This window comes from Arvicanthis niloticus, chromosome 6 (genome assembly GCF_011762505.2).
Source record: "Arvicanthis niloticus isolate mArvNil1 chromosome 6, mArvNil1.pat.X, whole genome shotgun sequence".
In the NCBI taxonomy this organism is placed as follows: domain Eukaryota; kingdom Metazoa; phylum Chordata; class Mammalia; order Rodentia; family Muridae; genus Arvicanthis; species Arvicanthis niloticus.
Genome location: NC_047663.1, coordinates 89,904,408 through 89,923,309, shown reverse-complemented (window position 1 = coordinate 89,923,309; position 18,902 = coordinate 89,904,408). Strand labels below are relative to the sequence as shown.

Here is an 18,902-nt window from a genome sequence, read left to right as displayed (position 1 = left end):
GCATTCCCTGGAGACTGTCAGGATGATGTTGTGCTGCTCAGAAAACCCACTCTGGCCCTGCCTGCCAAGGAGAGGCTGTGAGGCAGGGCTGCAGGTTTTAATCCCATTCTGAAGCCTCTTGACCAGCTCAGGAAACAGAATGGAGGCCCAGCTCTGCTCTCAAGGACCGGATGTAGCATGCAGCACTTTCAATGGACTGGCGCAGACCGAGACTGAAGAGAAAGTGCCTTCTTGGGTGCATAATAGGAAGCTCAGAGAATGGGGGTGGGAGACAAGGACAAAGACAGTTAGGGACCCTCCTGGCTGCTGGTAACACGGAGACAAAGCTGGTTAACGAGAAGGTTGTGCAAACAGGAATCAGGGACCCAGCTTGGCTGAGAACCAGAAGACTCTGCCCTCCAGAGGATGCCAAGCCGTGTCCAAAGACAACTCAGGGACTCAGCTAGCCTTGAGTGGGTAGAGCCTGAGGACTGACTGTCAGGGGACCTCAGTGTATGATGTTAGGCAGCTAGGCAAATACTAGAAAGTGTAGAGGCTACTGAGGATGGACTTAGCCCTCAGCAGCTTCTAACTCCATTTCCCATTTCTCTAGGAGAGGGAAACAACACAATTTTCTCTTTAAGATTTTAATTACTAAAGAAAAAGGTAGTGATAACCTGGCCTTGTTTAGACTCATTAAGGGAAAAGCTACTATTCCTTGGTCAAAAAAAATTGAACCTACCTCCCTCGCCCCTGTGTGCAAAGACAACCTTACTACCTGCTCCCCACAACAGAGACATTACACACTGCTGCCTCCTCCCGTAACCTCAAGAGTTAATCCAGCTGGACCTGGCCAAGGGACAACTTGTCAGGAAAGCTGATTTACGTGAAGACCTGATAAAAAGATGGGAAGAGTGGTTATCACTCTAATGAGATAATGTATTTATCCTTCCCCAGAGCCTTTCCCTTGGGGCAGTCATTTATAGAGTCCTGGCCTGGCAGTCCACCACTGGGTAAGAACTCGGAAAAGGTAAACTTTTCCTTTTCCTTCTGTTTCTTTTTCTTTTTCTTTTATTTTTTAAATTTTATTTATTGTATGAGTGCTCTGTCACATATACAGCTGCATGCCAGAAGAGGGCATCAGACTACCTTTATAGATAGTAGTCACTCACCACGTGCTTGTTGGGAATTGAACTCAGTTCCTCTGGAAGAGCAGTCAGTGCTCTTAATCACTGAGTCATCTCACCAGCCTTGTTTCTTTTTCTTTCAGATACTGACTAGAAGACTAAGTGTGCTTTCCTTGACAGTCTGGACTCTATCTTCTGAAATCCCACCCTCCTACCCACCCCTCCCACCACACACCTGCTTGCTGATCTCCCTTTGCTGAACCTGCAGGCTTTCTTAGACCCTCACTCAAAGGGCGGCTTCCTCTCTTCCTCTTGCCCATCTCTGTCCTCCTGGCAACTTCCAGGGGTTGCTTCTGTCTGCCCTGTTGCTTTCCTCTCAAATTCTCATAAAACAGTCCTTGAGTCTATTTTTAAAATCCTTTTATTAAAGATCCTAAGAATGCGAAAGAAAATCCCAACTTCTCCAATAACATGAGACCTGTCGTTTCCCCTGGCAGCAGTCTCCCTCAGTCTCCCATCTGCTGTAGGGTTTGGTCTGAACCAAGATGGAGCCCACGAACACCCAGCTAGAAACAGCCATCCTTGCTGCAGCTCCCTTCTCTGCAGGATGCTGGGGTGATACCCACAGCCCTGGGGTTGATTTTTCTTGCATACTCTCTGGACTGAGGGTATATGATGGTTCTTCCTTTTGTAATCCTTGTAAAGATTTTTAGTGGTTTTAAACGAACGTTTGTTTGTTTATTCATTCATGCATTTATTAGTGCTATGTGTAGGAACGTTTGGCCTGCATGTATTCATATGTATCATTTGTGTCCCTGGTACCTGTGAAAGTCAGAATAAAGCACTAAATCTCCTGGAACTGGACTCAGACAATCACGAGCTGCTGTGTGGGTGCTGAGAAAAGAACCCAGGTTCTCCGCAAGGGCAGCAAGTGCTCTAACCACTGAGCCATGTCTCCAGTCCCCATCTTTAATTTTTTAATTTATGTATTTATTTATTTTGTGGGAGTGTGGGTGTGCGTGTGCCACAGAATGCATGTAGAAGCTAGAGGACAATCTGCAGGGCTGGCTCTCATCATCCATTGTAGATTCCAGGGATAGAGTCAGTCAGGCTTGGTGGCAAGAGCTTTTATCTGCTTTTATCTCTGGCTCTTTAGGATGTCTCTGTCTGTCTCTGTGTCTAAGTGTGTCTCTCCATGTCTCTGTCTCTGTCCATCTGTCTGTCTGCATGCAAGCCAGGACCTAGTACATACACTCTCAGTTAATCTATAACCCAGCATCTGTTTTCTGTTTTAAGGGCAATGACTCTAAGATAGTAAGTACAGATGTTGCCATGTTCTGGGATGGAGAGGTGGCTCAGCTGTTAAGAGTGCCTGGGTTTGGTTCCTAGCACCTACATCAGGCAGCCCACACCCTGTAATTCCTGTTCTAGAGGATCTGATACCCTCTGCCCTTCTCTGTGTGCCTGTGGTACACACACCCCCACATCCCCCCACACACACACCCCACACACACATCTTTTAAAAGTTATTATGTTGTTATGTTATAGTTCACTTGCCTTCCACACTGAAAGGTAAGGTTAGGCATCCTCAGGTATGTCCTGGTAGTCACTGCTAACCCCTGCGCTGAAGCACCCAAGATGAATGGCTGGTCACCATGCCTGTACGGTGTCAGCATGCCATCTTTACCATCAACACTGCATTAGTTACTTTTCTTATTTGTGACCAAATACCAACATAAACTACTTCAGTAAAGAGAGATTTATTTTGGCTCGTGGTTTGAATGGATACAGTCCATCATGGCAGAGAGAGTTGCAGCAGGGGAGTGAGGATACTCCCTCAGCTCTGGGTAGATCAGGAAGAAAGCAGAGACAAATGTGGGTGCACAGTTGACTTCTTGTTTTGTTTCTTTTTATTCAATTAGGGATATATCCCATGATATTGTGATGCCCACACCCGGTATAGGTCCCCCCCAGAAAACATACTCATAGACACTTTCAAGGATGTGTCTCCTGAGTGATTCCATCTGGTCAAGTTGGCAATTAAGATTAACTACCACCACTGTCATTATCATTAACATCATCACTGTTGACCTCATCATCACCATGACATCACCATCACCATGATATCACCACCATCACAACCATCATCACCATCACCATGACTACAACCACCATCACTACCATCACCATAACCATCACCATGACATCACCACCATCACCACCCTCATCATCAACGTCACCATAACCATCGCCATGACATCACCATCGTCACCATCTACACCACCACTGTCATAGTCTCCATTATCATCATCACTACAGTCATCTGTGATTGACACCTGCCTTCTGCTTGTATCAATTTATTTAATCTTCACACACTGTGAAATGGGAGCCTCTGGCCAGTTCACAACTGAAGACTCTGTGTCACAAGAATGGCAAGCCCGATAGCTAGGAAGTATATGACCTGAAGCCGTCTGGCTCTGTCAGGATAGACTCAAAACCTTCCCAGCCCTGGTACACATGAAGCTTGTAGCAGACAGACAGCAGACACTTTGCTTTTCTCTCCTGCCACTCCAGGGCACTGAGGTGACCTGTGTCTTCACTGCTGGGGGTAAGAGGGTGGAGTGTCAGCACACTGTTCATCCACAGATGACAGGATCCAGACAGCCCAGCACAACATTTGGGTTGATTTTCAAAAGACAAACCAAAGAAGTTCAATGTTCTGGGGGACAGAACCCTTTCTTTCCTGCTTTAGATGCTAGAGAACCTCAGCTGTGAGTCAGGGGTGGGGTGCAGACAGGCTGGAGGTCTGCAGGAAACTGGGAGCCCACAGAAAAGAAGGACTGAGAGAGACCCTTTCCAAATGAACTAAAAATGGACAGCCTCATCCTGCCAGGCTACGCAGGGCCTCACTAGAGGAGCATAAACCTGTCTGTCAGTCGGCCTGTGTCTGGGAGACATGGGGATCAGAGATCGGCTGTTAAAAGTCAGCCGACTCCACCAGCACACCAAGCACATGTCAGGGAGCAGGGAACCAAAGCACATTTTCTAGGCAGGACATAGCCTTTCTCCGTCACATTCCCCCACAGCAAATGGGGGGTGTGGCAGATGGGGAAGGGACAGAGACTCCAGTCCTCCAGCTCCCGCCTCCTGATCCAGTGCAGATCCCTGACACTCATTGCTATGTGCCCGCACACCCACCATACTACCCACTGCTCTGTCTTCCCAAGTGGTTTGGAATCAGGGCCCTCCAAGCCTTACCTGGATGGAGCCCTGAGGAGCAAAGCAAAAGAAAGCAGCCTGGGAGGCTAAGAAAGGCCCTGGGGAACGACTCCCTCTCCTGAGTAATGACCTTCAGAAAGGCACAGGAATGTCTGATGGTCCCATAGATGGTGAGGCAGATCCATCCCATAAGGATGCTGCTGGGTGGGGTACGGGACAATCACAGACTGAGGCCAGGAAGAAACTTAAACCCTTGACAGAGTCTAGCTCCAAAATCCAAGAGACCCTTTGCCAAAGTAGAGGCTCTGCCTCCCTGAGATGAAACCCCAGCTTATTGGCTTTGACCGAAGCTTCCAAGGCCACACGCCACATGCATCTTGTTCTGAGTCCTGACCTCTGACCCTTGACTTTTACTTCAGTCCTTATTACCCTGCCAGTGACTGTGGCCACTAGTAGGTGTCAAGCCCAAAGATGTGGCCACAGCTCCTATCCAAAGCCAGGACAGATTTTCAGTAGCCAGAGGCAGGTAGCTCCACTGAGAGCACAGACACAGTTCACACTGACACTGGCCCCAGGAAACTGAGTCTGAGAGTGTGAACGCCACAAGCCTTGCTCTCTCCAATCCCATCCCAGGGAAAGGGGAGGCAGACGATGCAGGGGCAGCTGACAAGACGCTGGCAGAGATGGAGAGTTCTAGCTTTTTCCTGAACCATGATGCACATCAGACCTGGAAATCATAATCTAGAAAACGATGAAGACAGACGTTGTCGACTGTGAGTGCAGAGGACTGGGCATCCCGGACAGTAAAGGCGGTGGGCAATAAGGGGACTTGACGTGCTGCAAAGTTAGGAATCACTGCGGCAGAACCCAGGGAGCTGGCGCTGGGAATTGACATCAGATACAATCCTCAAACCACAAAATCCATGCACGTAAATGTGCAAAACAGACAGCGTGCAAAACACACATTTCCAGGAAACCCAATAACCACTGCTGGGTCCAAGAACCGCAGGATCTGGGGGACAGGGGCAGGGAGCAGGGGTGCGCTTGCACCTTTAGGACAGCATAGGGGACAGGGGCAGGGAGCAGGGGTGCGCTTGCACCTTTAGGACAGCATAGGGGACAGGGGCAGGGAGCAGGGGTGCGCTTGCACCTTTAGGACAGCATAGGGGACAGGGGCAGGGAGCAGGGGTGCACTTGCACCTTTAGGACAGCATAGGGGACGGGGCAGGGAGCAGGGGTGCGCTTGCACCTTTAGGACAGCATAGGGGACAGGGGCAGGGAGCAGGGGTGCGCTTGCACCTTTAGGACAGCATAGGGGACAGGGGCAGGGAGCAGGGGTGCGCTTGCACCTTTAGGACAGCATAGCCTACTAAGCATCAGGCCTCTCCACCTTTCAAAAGAGCCAGGTGTTACATTTTGGTTTTGGTTTGTGTGTGTGTGTGTGTGCGCATGGTGCTTAGGATGGAACACAGAGTCCATGGCAGGCTACACTGCGGCACGGGGGACACTCTGGGGCAAAAAGCTAAGTACACTCGCATGTGTACAAACACACACACACTCACAGACACACACACCTGATCTGGGTCTCTGCTCCCTTGGGACAGTCATGGGAGGAGTCTGAGGCCAGCCAGTGTTGAGCAGCTCCTGGCCTCCTGCCCAACTTGGAGCAAAGGGGACACAGTCTGTGCAACAGTCTATGTCACTCCTGTTGTCCAGCTCTCCTGGGGACTTCAAACCCCTCCTCCTAACTCAGCCAAGATACCTGGAGACCAGACCTGCTCTGTGGAACTCTGGAAGCCCGGATAGCTCCATTACTAAAGAGAGAGCTTAACAAAAAGTAAGAAAAAATACAGAACCAATTGATGATATTCCTTCAAATGGGAGGGCTGTTTTTTGTTTGGGGGGGTTAATTTTTGAGGTTTGTTGTTGTTGTTTTGTTTTGTTTTATTTGAGAGGAAGGATCTCAGGTAGTCCAGGCTATCCTCTAACTTGCTATGTAGCTGAGGATGACCTTAAACTTCTGATCTGTTTGCTTCCACCTTCCAATTATATATATATATATATATATATATATATATATATATATATCCTGCTTATATATATCCTGCTTATATATATTCTGCTTATATATATCCTGCTTATATATATCCTGCTTTCTGGTGGTGGTGGTGGTTTGGGTTTTTGGTTTTGTTTTGTTTTTAATTACATTCACCGTGCGTGTACGACGGGAGTGTGCACAGGTTATGGTGTGTGTGGAGTCCAGAGCACAACTTTTTTTTTTTTTTTTTTTTTGAGTTTGAGGTACAAGTTTATTTTCTCAAAAGGCATATATAGACAGGGAACAAAGTAAACATTTACAAGGTGGTGACTGTCCTAGACACTGCTCCGTCCATCCGTCTGAGCACGTCCTCTTAGTAAGCGTCATCTTCATCCGAGTCCACTACTTTTCTTCTGTTGAATTTCACCGTTGTCTTCTTTTCTGTCTGTTGGCTGACCTTCTCAAGTATTTCTATTAAATCTTGTTCTGACGCCCTTCCACTTAGTTGTCCATATTGTGCCATCTGTGTAAGACAGTTTTCCACTGCTTTAGTTTTTTCAGGCTTTACAAGTGCTACGTTCCTTTACCTGGCCCAGGCTGACTGACCCAGAGCACAGGCTAAGACACTGTTTCTCATGTCTGCTTCCCTTTGTTTTGCTTCCTGTTGGGCTGCATCACCAGGATCTCTGTGCTTGGCCTGCAGCTCGGCCAGCCTCTGCTTCCTCCGCGCCTCGAGTTCTTCATCCGCCATATCGCGGCTGTCCCACGTCACGCAGGTGCAGCAGCCGTCCAGAGCACAACTTTTGAAAGTCAGTTCTCTCCCTCTGCCTTGTGTGTCCCAGAGATCAAACTCAGATCATTAGCGTTGGCAGCCAGTGCTCAGATACTGAGCTGTCTCACTGGCTCCTGGCTTGGTTTGGTTTTTATCTCGTTGATTGATTGATTGATTGATTGATTGATTGATTGACTGTATATGTGAGTGTGTGTGTGTATGTATGTAGGTGGTGGTTTTGGTTTCTTTGTTTTGAGACAAGGTCTTGGTATAAATACCCAGGATACTCTCAGACTCAGGATCCTCCTGCCTCAGCCTCAAGCACTGGCTCACAAATGAGCTTCACTATGTCCAACAACTTCTCTGATATTCCAATAAAGGAATTCCGAAGATACAAACCGAACTTCCAGAACCCAACTGGAGTCTAAATGAGTCTGACGTGTGGTAAGTGTCCACACTGTAGACGTCTGTACACAGACACAGAAGGTGGCCCACAGCCACAAAAAAACACCCTGGGTCCAATTCTAAAGAATGTCCCCTCTGGAAGACCCTGGGTAGTGGACAATGGGTTTTCTTGTGCTGTTCTTCACGATGTCAAATAAACCTAACAGTGAGCTCAGTGAAAATCTTGTTTGAGAATAAATAATAATAAATGAGGCTGGAGATGCGGCTCAGTGGTCAAAAACCCTTGCAGAGGACCTGAATTCGATTCCCAGCACCCATATGAGTGGCTCAAAACTGCATGAAACTTCAGATCCAGGGGATCCGATGTGTGTACACACACACACACACACACACACACACACATTTTTAAAAATTTTTTTTTAATTAAGAAAAGAAAGAAGGAAGGAGAGGTACCAGTCCAACTACTGGGTCACAGGGCAAATGAGGATTGTGTTCTGAAGACTTGATGCACTGGATAGCCCAGGGATCCAGAGGCCTTGTTTCCCTGTGCCACAGCCTAGTACAGCCAGACAGGCAGACTGACAGCTGGCCTGCCACGTGGACCAAAAGAATGAGGAACAGGTGTGGAGGGGATCGGACACTAGGCTTCTTCTCTGGAGCTCAAAACTGAGCACACTTGCACCTAAGCTGAGTCTGTGCTCCCTGCAACAGTCGCAGGAGGAATCCGAGGACACAGTTTTGAACAGCCACCTGGCTTCCTGCTCCACTCAGAGCAAAGGGGACACAGTCTGTGTGGTATGGATGGAGTCGCTTTCTAGTCGCTTCTGTTGCTCCACTCTCCTGAGGGCTCCACACTCCTCCCTCAGCCTATTCTGCCTCTAACCCGACTGGGGCTGCTCTGCTCTCCCTCCCATCCCCCTCCCCTCTGGAAACAAGAGCCTTCCCATTCTCAATAGGAAAAGAGCACTGACTGCTCTTCCAGAGATCCTGAGTTCAATTCCCAGCAACTACATGGTGACTCACAACCATCTGTAGTGGATCCGATGCCCTCTTCTGGTGTGTACTCATAAATAAAATAAATATTTAAGAAAAGAAAAGAAAGAAAAAAACCAAAGAAACTCAAAGAAAGAGGAGGGAGAGGAAGGGCCAAGCATGCTCACTTGCCGCCATGCTGATTCCAAACAGGATTCTCTAAACTAGTGTCACCCAAGGAGATTTAGTTGTATCCAACCCCTCTGTCCTCAATCGAGAGGATTGTGGAGGTAGGCTGGGACGATGGCTTAGTGGTTAAGCTCTTACCTCTCTTCCAGAGGACCCAGGCTCAGTTTCCCATACCCACCTCAGTTGGCTCACAGCTTTAGCTCCAGGAAAACTGACACTGTCTTCCGGCCTCCTTAGGTACCTGCATGCATGTGTTACAGCATATAACTTTATCCAGGCACACACACATAGATTTAAAATATAAACAAGCACACAAACAAAAATAAAACCTGGGGGCTTGTGAGGGGGGCACAAGCTTGTTGCCAGGCATGCAGGAAAGATCTCTGGCTATACAGTCAGGACTGCAATTCTCAGTTGTGCCTATAGGTGCCTGTCTGTCCCAGAGACCTTTCAGGAAGACCTTCCAGAGAGCCACAAAGAATGGGTAGTCTGTCCCTGAGGGTGTTAATGGAATGTTCCAGAAGCTTCATGACTAGAGAGGAAACGCAAAGAGAAAAAGTTCTATACAAACCAAATGCGGCCCGTTTCCCTGAGAAGCTTTTAAGTAAACATTGCTGGTTTTTGTTAGAATGTTATGCTCCTGTCCAAGTTGCTATTTTCAAGAGAGTAGACATTTAAAAACATTCCTTTCCATTTCTAATAGACTGAATACTCATCAGAATTACCCACATGTCAAGCATTCACAAATTTTAGGATTGTGAAGGAGTCCTGAGACCAGACTTTAAGAGTGAGGCCTGGGCCCACACTATAGGACTTCCAGAGCCTTCTAAACTGGGAGCATTAATCCAATGGGTCGGAGGCGCCATCTAGTGGTCATGGTAAGCATAACCGAGTACAGCGCCTGGGCCATCAAAGAGATTCCATCACCAGCTCCTTGGTCAGAGACCACACCAGCCGCACAGTAAGGTGTCCACTGGGCACTGCCAGCATCTAGAGCTGGTCTTCCACTGTGGTTTCCCCTTCTATGCCATGGGGTGCTGAGCAGCCTCCTTGTCTCCACCAGAGATGCCTACAGCAGTCCTGTGATGCAGGATCTTCAGGCTGAACCCAGCTCCTCGGGAACAGAACCACCCATGTAAGAGCCACTGTCGATCCCAGTGGTAGAATTGTGGGCGTCTCCATTCTGTGTGCTTACATCTTTGTTCTTTCTGGCCGGTGTGCCTCTCAGAGACTTGTTCTTCATCTTTGACAGGTCTGGGGCTGGGAGAAGAGAGGCTGACCTGTTTGGTCTCTACAGTTTTTCCCAGCTTATCCTCATATCTCTTTACATCATGTATTAGCTCCTTGTGCTTCTTCTCCCCTCCCCCAGCCTCGCACCTACACCAACTCTGGGCATCTTGCCCACGTGGAACATCTCTTCCTCATGGTCCACCCTTCTCGTCCCCACCCACCCTGTGGTCGGCTTTACTTATCTCTTATTCTCAAAGTCTTATTCCATGATGACGTGGAAATCAAAGATGGCCTCTCCTTGTGGGTCAGCACCTGCTCCTGTTTCTTAGATGCTCTTGTCTCCCTGAGACTTTAAAACATGACGTTTCAAGGTCGGCTTCACCTTTCTCATGGCTGGAAATTACCCATGTGCTGGTGTTGTGAGGACTGTCCTCAAGTATGGCTGCCTCCAATGTCAGGGTACCTCTGATTCTTATTTTCTGTACCTGTTCTGGGCTGAGTGGTGCCGGATCTCAGGTAGAGGTGGTTGAAGATGATCTTAGGTCAACCTCAAGGTGTTGATAGATCTGCTAGAGAAGACCTGAGATTTTTATACTGCACTGGTCCAGTTTGGAGATGCAGCACACCTCCCCCCAATCCAAAGGCTCAGCTTCTGAAAATATAGTGCAATGTCCAGAGGTAGAGTTTTTGAGGGAGCAACTCATGGCAGCTCTGATCCTTAATGTTTTCAAGGACTCGTAATTTGATGGCATTCTCAAAATGGGCCTCAGTACAGGAAGTGGATCACTAAATGTGTGACTTTAAAGAGTATATCTGATTCCACAGCATGTATTCTTCCTCTCTGCTTCCTGGACATCATGAGGTGAGCAGCTCACTCCACCATGTGCTCCCCACCGTGGTCCTCTGCCTCAACACAAGCCCACAGCAATGATGCAAACGACTAGACAAAGCTTCTGGAATCACGAACCCAAAGAAATATGTTCTCCTTTTAAATCGCTGTGTTTTGTCAGTGACAACACACCCACAGATGCTCCAGTCTGGAGGCATGGAGGCTGGTGACAGAGACGGGTAGCTTCTCTTAGTCGGGGTTCCAACTGCTGTGACTGAACATTATAACCAAAAGCAGCTTGGGGAGGAAAGTGTTTATTTCTCTTACAGTTCCATATTGTGGTTCACCTTGGAAAGAAGTCAGGGCAGGAACCTGGAGGCAGAAGCTACTGCAGAGGCCATGGAGGTTGCCCTGATAGACTGTCCCCACACAGGCAGGACAATACGTGAGACAGCTCTGGACTGCTCAGATATTGGTTGTGGTATGGGTGGCTGGACCTTTGGGTGTCTGAGTAGAGCAACTTTTCTAGACTTTATACTTGCCTTGAGAAGGACGATGGTAACTTAGTTTACTATTCATCTGATGACCTGAGCCTTTGGTTAGAACCACACCATTTACAATCCCATTGCTCTTGCACAGAGAGAACCCATGCACAGGAATGCATACAGGAAAAGACATCCTTTGCAAGTTCTCACCAAGATGGCCTCCCAGCTTCCGAAGTCGACTTTGCTGTGGTGAATCTTCATTTGGGGCTGCCCTGAGACCAATGGCTGAGCCACAGAGAGGCCCTCCCTAGCAACTTGTACAAGCCCCCAGTCCTCTCTACCGACGTTCGTGAGTTCCTTCAGGCATTGCCTTCACCCCACCTGCCTTGTTCCCATTTTGGAAATGGCCAGTTGTTAAGGGTAATATTTATAATGGTGGCACCCAATCTGGCTTGTTCTTAATCAGCCGCCATCTTCCTGACTAGACAAAGCCTGTGGCCACAAGCAGGTGTCGTATTCTCGCCACTGCTTAGCTCAGGCTGCCGGCTCAGGCAGGCCAGAAGCACCGGCCCTGTCACCCACAAGATGCCTGCTTGGGAGATGGCTCTGCCAATCTTCCACGCTGTCTCCACAAGGTTGGGCTGAGCCCAGAACATCCCGCCATCCATGCGGTAGAAATGAGACTGTAATGTTTAAAGATTATCCAATAGCTTTTTATATTTGATAATGCTCAAATAACAAGATGCCCACACAATTAGAAGTGTTAACCAATTAACTAACCTAGGTATATGTTGATACCCAGGACTGCTCTTGATACATATGTGGTCTTCCATGGCTCCTACATCTCTCTCTAGCTCCTCCTCTTCCTTATCCTCTTTCTCTCTTCACTCCTCCCACATCAGCTCCTCCTAAAATACCGAGTTTAATGCAGCAGGAAATATACGCTACAGCCAATCAAACCCCTGTCAGTTGTTGAAATGAGGCGTTGGCCCTCACGTCATAGCAAGGAGGCCTAGGGATCCTTGAGTGGGGCCTGCTCCACCACACAGGAGGTACCAAGACACCAGATCCTGGACATAAGGAAGCCTACTTGCCCCAGGGTCAGCAGGTCTGGGACTTTTTCAAGCCTGGGGCCCCTGTCGGTATGTGTTGAGTTTAAGGCTGACTGACTGGCCAGGGCACATTTATCACCAATGCACAAGATGTAAACCAGTCCTCAAAACCTTATTGTGTCCATCCACCTTTTGGCCTGATGCTATCCTGATCAACCACAGACTGCTGACCAGTTTTAGGAGCCCATAACCAGTTGCCTGACAGGGTGGAAAACTGATACTCCTCTGGTGACTTAAGTGGTCAGGGTTATAGCTGACAGAGCAGAAAACACAGACCAGGAAAGGGCAGATTCCCAGCAGGGCAATGCTTTAGGGCCTTCATCTGTACTGAAGTCTGTCAGCCTCTTACACCTTTGGTCTTATGTTACATGTCTGTCTCCATGAAGTCCCAATACTTCACTAGGGTCTGTATCAAATTCAGCTTCTGCAGAAGGGCCAAAGGCACACAGAGGGCCACCTGAGCAGACAGACCCCAAAGGTTCAGCAAATAAGATGCCTGAATCCACTCAGTCTAAGGACACTTATATGACAGGATATGGGCACACATATCCTTGGCCCACAGGGAGTGGTTCTATTAGGAGGTGTGGCCTTGTTGGAGTAGGTGTGGTCTGTTGGAGGAAGTGTGTCACTGTAGGGGAGGCTTTGAGGTCTCTAGTGCTCAAGCTCCGCCCAGTGTGGAATGAGAGCCTCCTCCCGGCTGCCTTTGGATCAAGATGTAGAACTCTTGGCGCTCCCAGCACCATGTCTGCCCGGCTATTGCCATACTTCCCGCCGTGATGACAATGAACTGAACCTCTGAAACTCTAAGCCAGCCCCAATTAAACGTTTTGGGTATAAGAGTTGCCACGGTCATGGTGTCTCTTTAGAGCAATGAAACCGTAACTAAGGCAGGAAGAGTCACTTGTCACTTGTATGCACACATGATGCCCTGGGTTCTCTCTCCTGGTTTAACTACCCACCTGTCGGCTCAGAGTAGTTTTGGAAGTGACTGGCATGAGCCAACAGGTGGTACAGCAGGTCAGGCAGTCTGCAGACACAGCAGTGCATTGGTGGCACGGAGAAGACCCTAAAACCAACATAGATAAGAGATCCTACCATGGCGCTATGTATGCCACAGTTGTACCAGACACAGAATGTACTTGCTCCCCCACACACATAAGACTTCTCTGTTGATAGTTGCTGTGAGGCACCAACCTTTTATTTGCAAAATAAGGAATGATTACCCCTGGACTCAGTCCTGGCCACATGGCATGGTCAATCAGCTCCCCTCCCCCAAGGTTGTGTGTACTCCTGAGGTAGGGAAGGAAGACGAGTTCTCATGACACCTACATCACCAAACATCTATAAGAGGGGGAGGCCTGAGGAGAGGCCATGGACAGGAGCAGGTTCCAGGGCTAGCATTTGGCCATGTCTGAGAAGTCATTGTCTAGATATGGCTCCAGGTACAAGACAGGGTCCCTGTGTAGAAGCATCAGAGAGCTCAAGGCTAAAAAAGTCAAAAAGCCAGGCGACAAGCACAGTAGCTCCTGAAGACATTCTAGCCACCCAGGGATCTGGAGCCTGGCCCTTCCTCATATGCTAACCAGTACTGAACATGTGAGGCGTTTCTTGGTCCTCTTTCCCGGCTCAGGCACAGACCCAGGACTAGAGGGACACATGCAGTATGACTGTCTGTAGAGACCCCTCCCACCGGAATAGAATGGGCTCCCAGAAATCATGGAAGATGATGTGCAGAGACTTTGTCCTGAGAACACTGGTGACAAAGGAAGTGGACCTTAACATTACAACACGAGAGAGACCCTGGACTTTCAAAGCCAGGCCCCAGTTCTTGGTTAGGGTGTGGCCACACATCACTTCTCTTGCGACAGCAGCAGGTGAGACCCATGGCTTCCACTAAGAGCACTTGCACTGGCAAATGCACAGATGCCGCTGTAAACAGCTCAGGTGAGAGGAAGGATGCTCTGGACAGAGCACGCAGCAGCCTCATCTATCCACCCTCAACACAGGATACCATTCCCACAGGGGGACCATTTCCACTCATGAGGCTCCACACATGATCTCACCTTCTGTATACCCTGTGCTACCCAGACCACATGACAGCTGCCAGACACTCTCCTTATCTTTAGGGAGAGACCATGCCCATGGACTTCACCCTGTCAGGGAAGATGCAAAACAAGAAACATCCTCCCTGAAACTCCTGGAACTGTACTGCCCTCAGCTGAGCAACATGGCCTATTTTGGAAATGTATCTGAGTTGATGTTCTTGTCTGCCTTTCCCCTTGGTGTTGAGGTTCAGAAATCAGTGCCCTGACATAACCTGCTGCTATCCACAAAGAGCAAGCACATGGAGTGGTGGTGGCTGTTCTTCCAGGGATAGTGACCCCAGTCCTTGGGCAGGAACTACTGTCAGATAGATCCATACAGTGCCACCACTAGGTATGGGGTTTGCCCTTGCATCCTCCCAATACCTACACCTGCCCCCATATTAGGTAAAATCAGTGCCCCCCCCCCCCCGGGTCTCACAGTGTAGCTTATGCTAGCCTTGAACTTCAGGCAATCCTGTCTCAGCCTCCCCAGTCCCAGACTGCACACAAGCATTGCCATGTCCAACTTGCAGAGTTATTGGTAAAGAGAGGCCCATGTCTTCAGAAGGCCTTTCTCTGAAGCAAGATCGTCAGTTTACCGTGACTACCTGGTACCCAGGACTTCAGTCAACCCAGTTAAGAGGCATGCTTCCTAAAACAGAGGCATGGAGTCTGTGTCCCTACCCTATGGTCACCTGTCTCCAGAGATGGAATTGGACAAGAGCTGCCTAGATGTGTCTTCTTTGGCACAACACCATCCTCACTTTCCTCTTGTGTGTCTGTACCTGTGGTGTGTATTCACATGTGTATGTGTTTGGAGAAGGTGTGTGTATATATCCATCCATGTATGTGGATATTTGTGTGCAGACCTGAGGGTGACATTGGGAGTCTTCTTCGATTGCTCTTCAATAGAGGCAGGGTCTCTCAATTGAACCCGGTGTTCACCAGTACAATTAGTCTGGCTAGCCAGCTTGCTCCAGAGATCCTCTGTGTCACAGTCACTGTTCTCTTGCTGTAAAGAGACACCTGGACCTAGACAGTTCTTGCTTTTTTTTTTTTTTTTTTTTTTTTTTTTTTTTTTTTTGAGACAGGGTTTTTCTGTGTAGCTCTGGCTGTCCTGGAACTCACTCTGTAGACCAGGCTGGCCTCGAACTCAGAAATCCACCTGCCTCTGCCTCCCAAGTGCTGGGATTAAAGGCATGCGCCACCACTGCCCGGCTGACCAAGACAATTCTTATAAAAGAAATTTGCTTACAGTTTCAGAGGGGTTTTCCATGGTCATCATGGCAGGAAGCAGACAGGCACGAGACTGGAGCAATAGCTGTCCACAGACAGCAGGCAGAGAGAGGAGGGAGGGCTTATTGAAGGACGTGTGTGAGCTTTGAAGTTTCAAACCCACTCCACTTCAAAGCTCACACACCTCCTTCAATAAGGCCACACCCACTTTGACAAAGCCACACCCACTTCAACAAGGACACACCTCCTAATCCTTTCCAAACAGTTCATCAGCTGCAGACTAAGTGTACAAATATATGAGACTGTAAGGGTCATTCTTATTCAAACCACAGTTTCTCTCTACCTTAAAAGTACTAGAATTACTGAGCAGCTACTATACCCCCCAGCATTTCTGTGGGCACTGGGGATCCACACTCACGTCCTCACACTTACAAAGTAAGAGTTTTAATTACTGAGCCATCTCCCCAACATGGCATTGCTTCTTGTAGTTGTCTGAATTATTTTTGAAAACCACTTCTAGGCTTTCTAAGGTACTATTTTTTAAATGTCTGTTAAGAGCTGTTTAAGAGAAACAGCATTTTCCCAATCCCAATTGGCTTCTGTGGCCTGCAGGGATAAGAATAAAGTTAACAAGTTGTTGCCAACCTGTCCAACAGCCCCTCCCCCAAGGCTGAAAGGCCCAGCCTTGGCCCAGCTTCTGTCCCCGAGAAAAAGGGTTCCACAGGTTCTGACAGCCTTCAGGGTCACAGATTACATGCTCAGCCTTCTCAGGCTCAACTACCAGTAAGTAGAGAATGACCAGCATGCGTTCTTTCTCCGTGGATTGGACACAGCCTTGACCTTTGTCCTTTTATTTGTGAGAGAATCAGCCATCTGGGGTTAGGGGCTGTCTTCTGCATGGAGTTTCTGAAATGTTTCTGAAATGCTTGTCCAGTTCATCCACCACCCCTGTCACTACTCCTGAAGACTTAAGGATAAGGCAGTTGGCCCAGCCTGGGCTACCCCAGAGTCATCAGAGTGGGCTCTAGGCATGGCTGGGCTAGGACAAGGTCTCTTTCTCCTGTTAGGAGCTCTCTAGTCAGAGGAGGCCATTTCTAGGCCAGAGGAAGAAACCCTGCGTGTGCTCACCCAACGGCCCAGTTAATGTCCTATTTTCATAAAGGAGCCCAAGAAATGAGAGCTCACACTTGTTGGTCAGCAGGATACTGATTCTTTCCTGAAAGTCCTCCTTCCATCAAACTGGGGTGGGGGTTGTTTTTCCTTTGAGATAGAGAATCTCACTATAGAGCCCTGGATGGCCTGGAACTCGCTGTCTAGACCAGGATGCCCTCAAACTCAGAGAGATCCTCCTGTCTTCCAAGTACTAGGAGTAAAAGCATATGCTGCTACAGCCAGCATCTTACAAACCTTTGTATCCTGTTACCACTGTGCTCTAGCATCAAAACCCCTCCACACTGCTTCCTGCTTGAGAGGACTGGGATGGACATTTAGGAAGTTTCCGGTTGGGTAGGAGAGTGGGAACTAAGGAGTCATGGGTCCTTGTTTCAGCCCGGACTCATAGGTTCAGAACGGATGGTGTCTTTGGGTGGGTTTGTTTATTTGTTTTTATGATGGATTCTTGATGTTTCTGAGACTTTAGCTGACCTGGAACTCACTATGTAAACCAGGCTGGCCTAAAATTCACAGAGATCCCCTGTCCCCCAAGTGCTTGGATGAAAGGACCTACCACACCTAGCTAACAGATGTGGGTCCCTATTGTGGGTCCTCCACAAATGGGAGCACCTGGGCTGGGGGCATGACCCATCACTGGCCCTACCTGCGCTGCTGCCACCGTCGGAGCTCGTCCACAGGGCACTCTGAGACGCCCCCGGCCTCCATTGTGAAGGGTGGGGGACCCTCTCAATAGGGATCCTAGACCTGACTACCTCTAGGACCTGTTGTTGATCCAGGACTCATTCCCTTGTCTTGATCATCCCCTAACTGACTTCTCTAATAAATTTCATAAAGCCTGAGTCTTGAGGCTGGGCTGGGAGACACTGAAGCAAGCTGGTCCCACTACCCACTGTCTCAGCAGTAGGAATTCCCTCAAGCCATGGAACCCACCTGAGGGTTCATATTGTCCCATTGGAGCCCAGTCAGAAACATTACCTCATCTCAGTGAATGTTGGCACCCGGGGGCCTTCTGGAGGTCACCTAGTCCTTCAGCCTCTAGAGTGGCTGGCCCCTTCCTCCCTATTGTCACTGTGGTTCGGTGGCTCTCCCAGCTTTTCTCCTGCCACAGAGACACCCATGGTAGCCTGTGTTAGAGTGTGTATCCAGTTCAGGGCACACAGAAGGCATGGGGAGGGAGGGCGACCACAGGTCCCAGGAGATATCATAGCCCTCCACCCTACCAGGAAAAGTAGCATCTGCCCAAGGCCTGGCACCATTAACCTTAAGCTCCCCCAGCCCCTAAATCCATGATAAGTAATCTCTCTGCTCCCTAGCGTGCCCCAGTTCCAGAGATGCCTCCTGATTGATCTAACCACATGTTGATGCACATCAGGGGCCAGGGAAGCAGGATGACCCCATTTCACTGATCAACACCAGGGAAGCCTGCTGTCTGACTAATGGTCCTGAGAGTCCAAGGGACAGGGACCTTGTCTGTCCTTTGATCAGACCTGCAGGGTTCCAGGCCATCTCCTGGGCAGGGTGGGCTCTGAACTGTTTCAGTTCCTGTAACCATGACCTATCCTGTTGTCTAGGTAAGGGCAGAATAGCCATTCAACACACCTCTCCAGCCCACAGAGGACCCAGAATATTTAGCAAGTCTGGCAGGACAGATGCCTTTATGGAGCTCCAACCTGGTCTGCCCCTTCCCCAGGGGCGCGGTTGCTGCCTGAGGCCCCGGTCTGGCTTGCAGCTGGCAGCCTGCATCATATGAAGGTCCCCAGAGCACAGGTCCCCCAAGACTTTGTGAGATGTACCTGTGACAGTGACACTGGGAAGCGAGCTAGAGGAGCTGCTCTGGGAAGTTGAAGGCAGGGCTTGTCTACTGCCCCATTACAGTCTCTGAGGAATAGAAAGGTGGCTGCGGGGCACAAGGGCCCCAAATCCTGTGGCTGAGGAAGTACTCTTCTCCCTACAGGGGTCCTAAAGGCCAACCAGCATCAGCTGAGAAACTGGCCTACTCACGCCCCAAACTATTACGTTTTACAGAACCCACAGCTGGATACGGCATGGGGG

At 49.0% G+C, this 18,902-nt stretch overlaps 1 pseudogene; it reads right to left on the bottom strand.

Annotated features, from left to right (window-relative positions):
• Nucleotides 1-6,620: 6,620 nt before the first annotated feature.
• On the bottom strand, nucleotides 6,621-7,260 carry LOC117711611 (programmed cell death protein 5 pseudogene; annotated as a pseudogene).
• Between the last annotated feature and the right edge of the window lie 11,642 nt (nucleotides 7,261-18,902).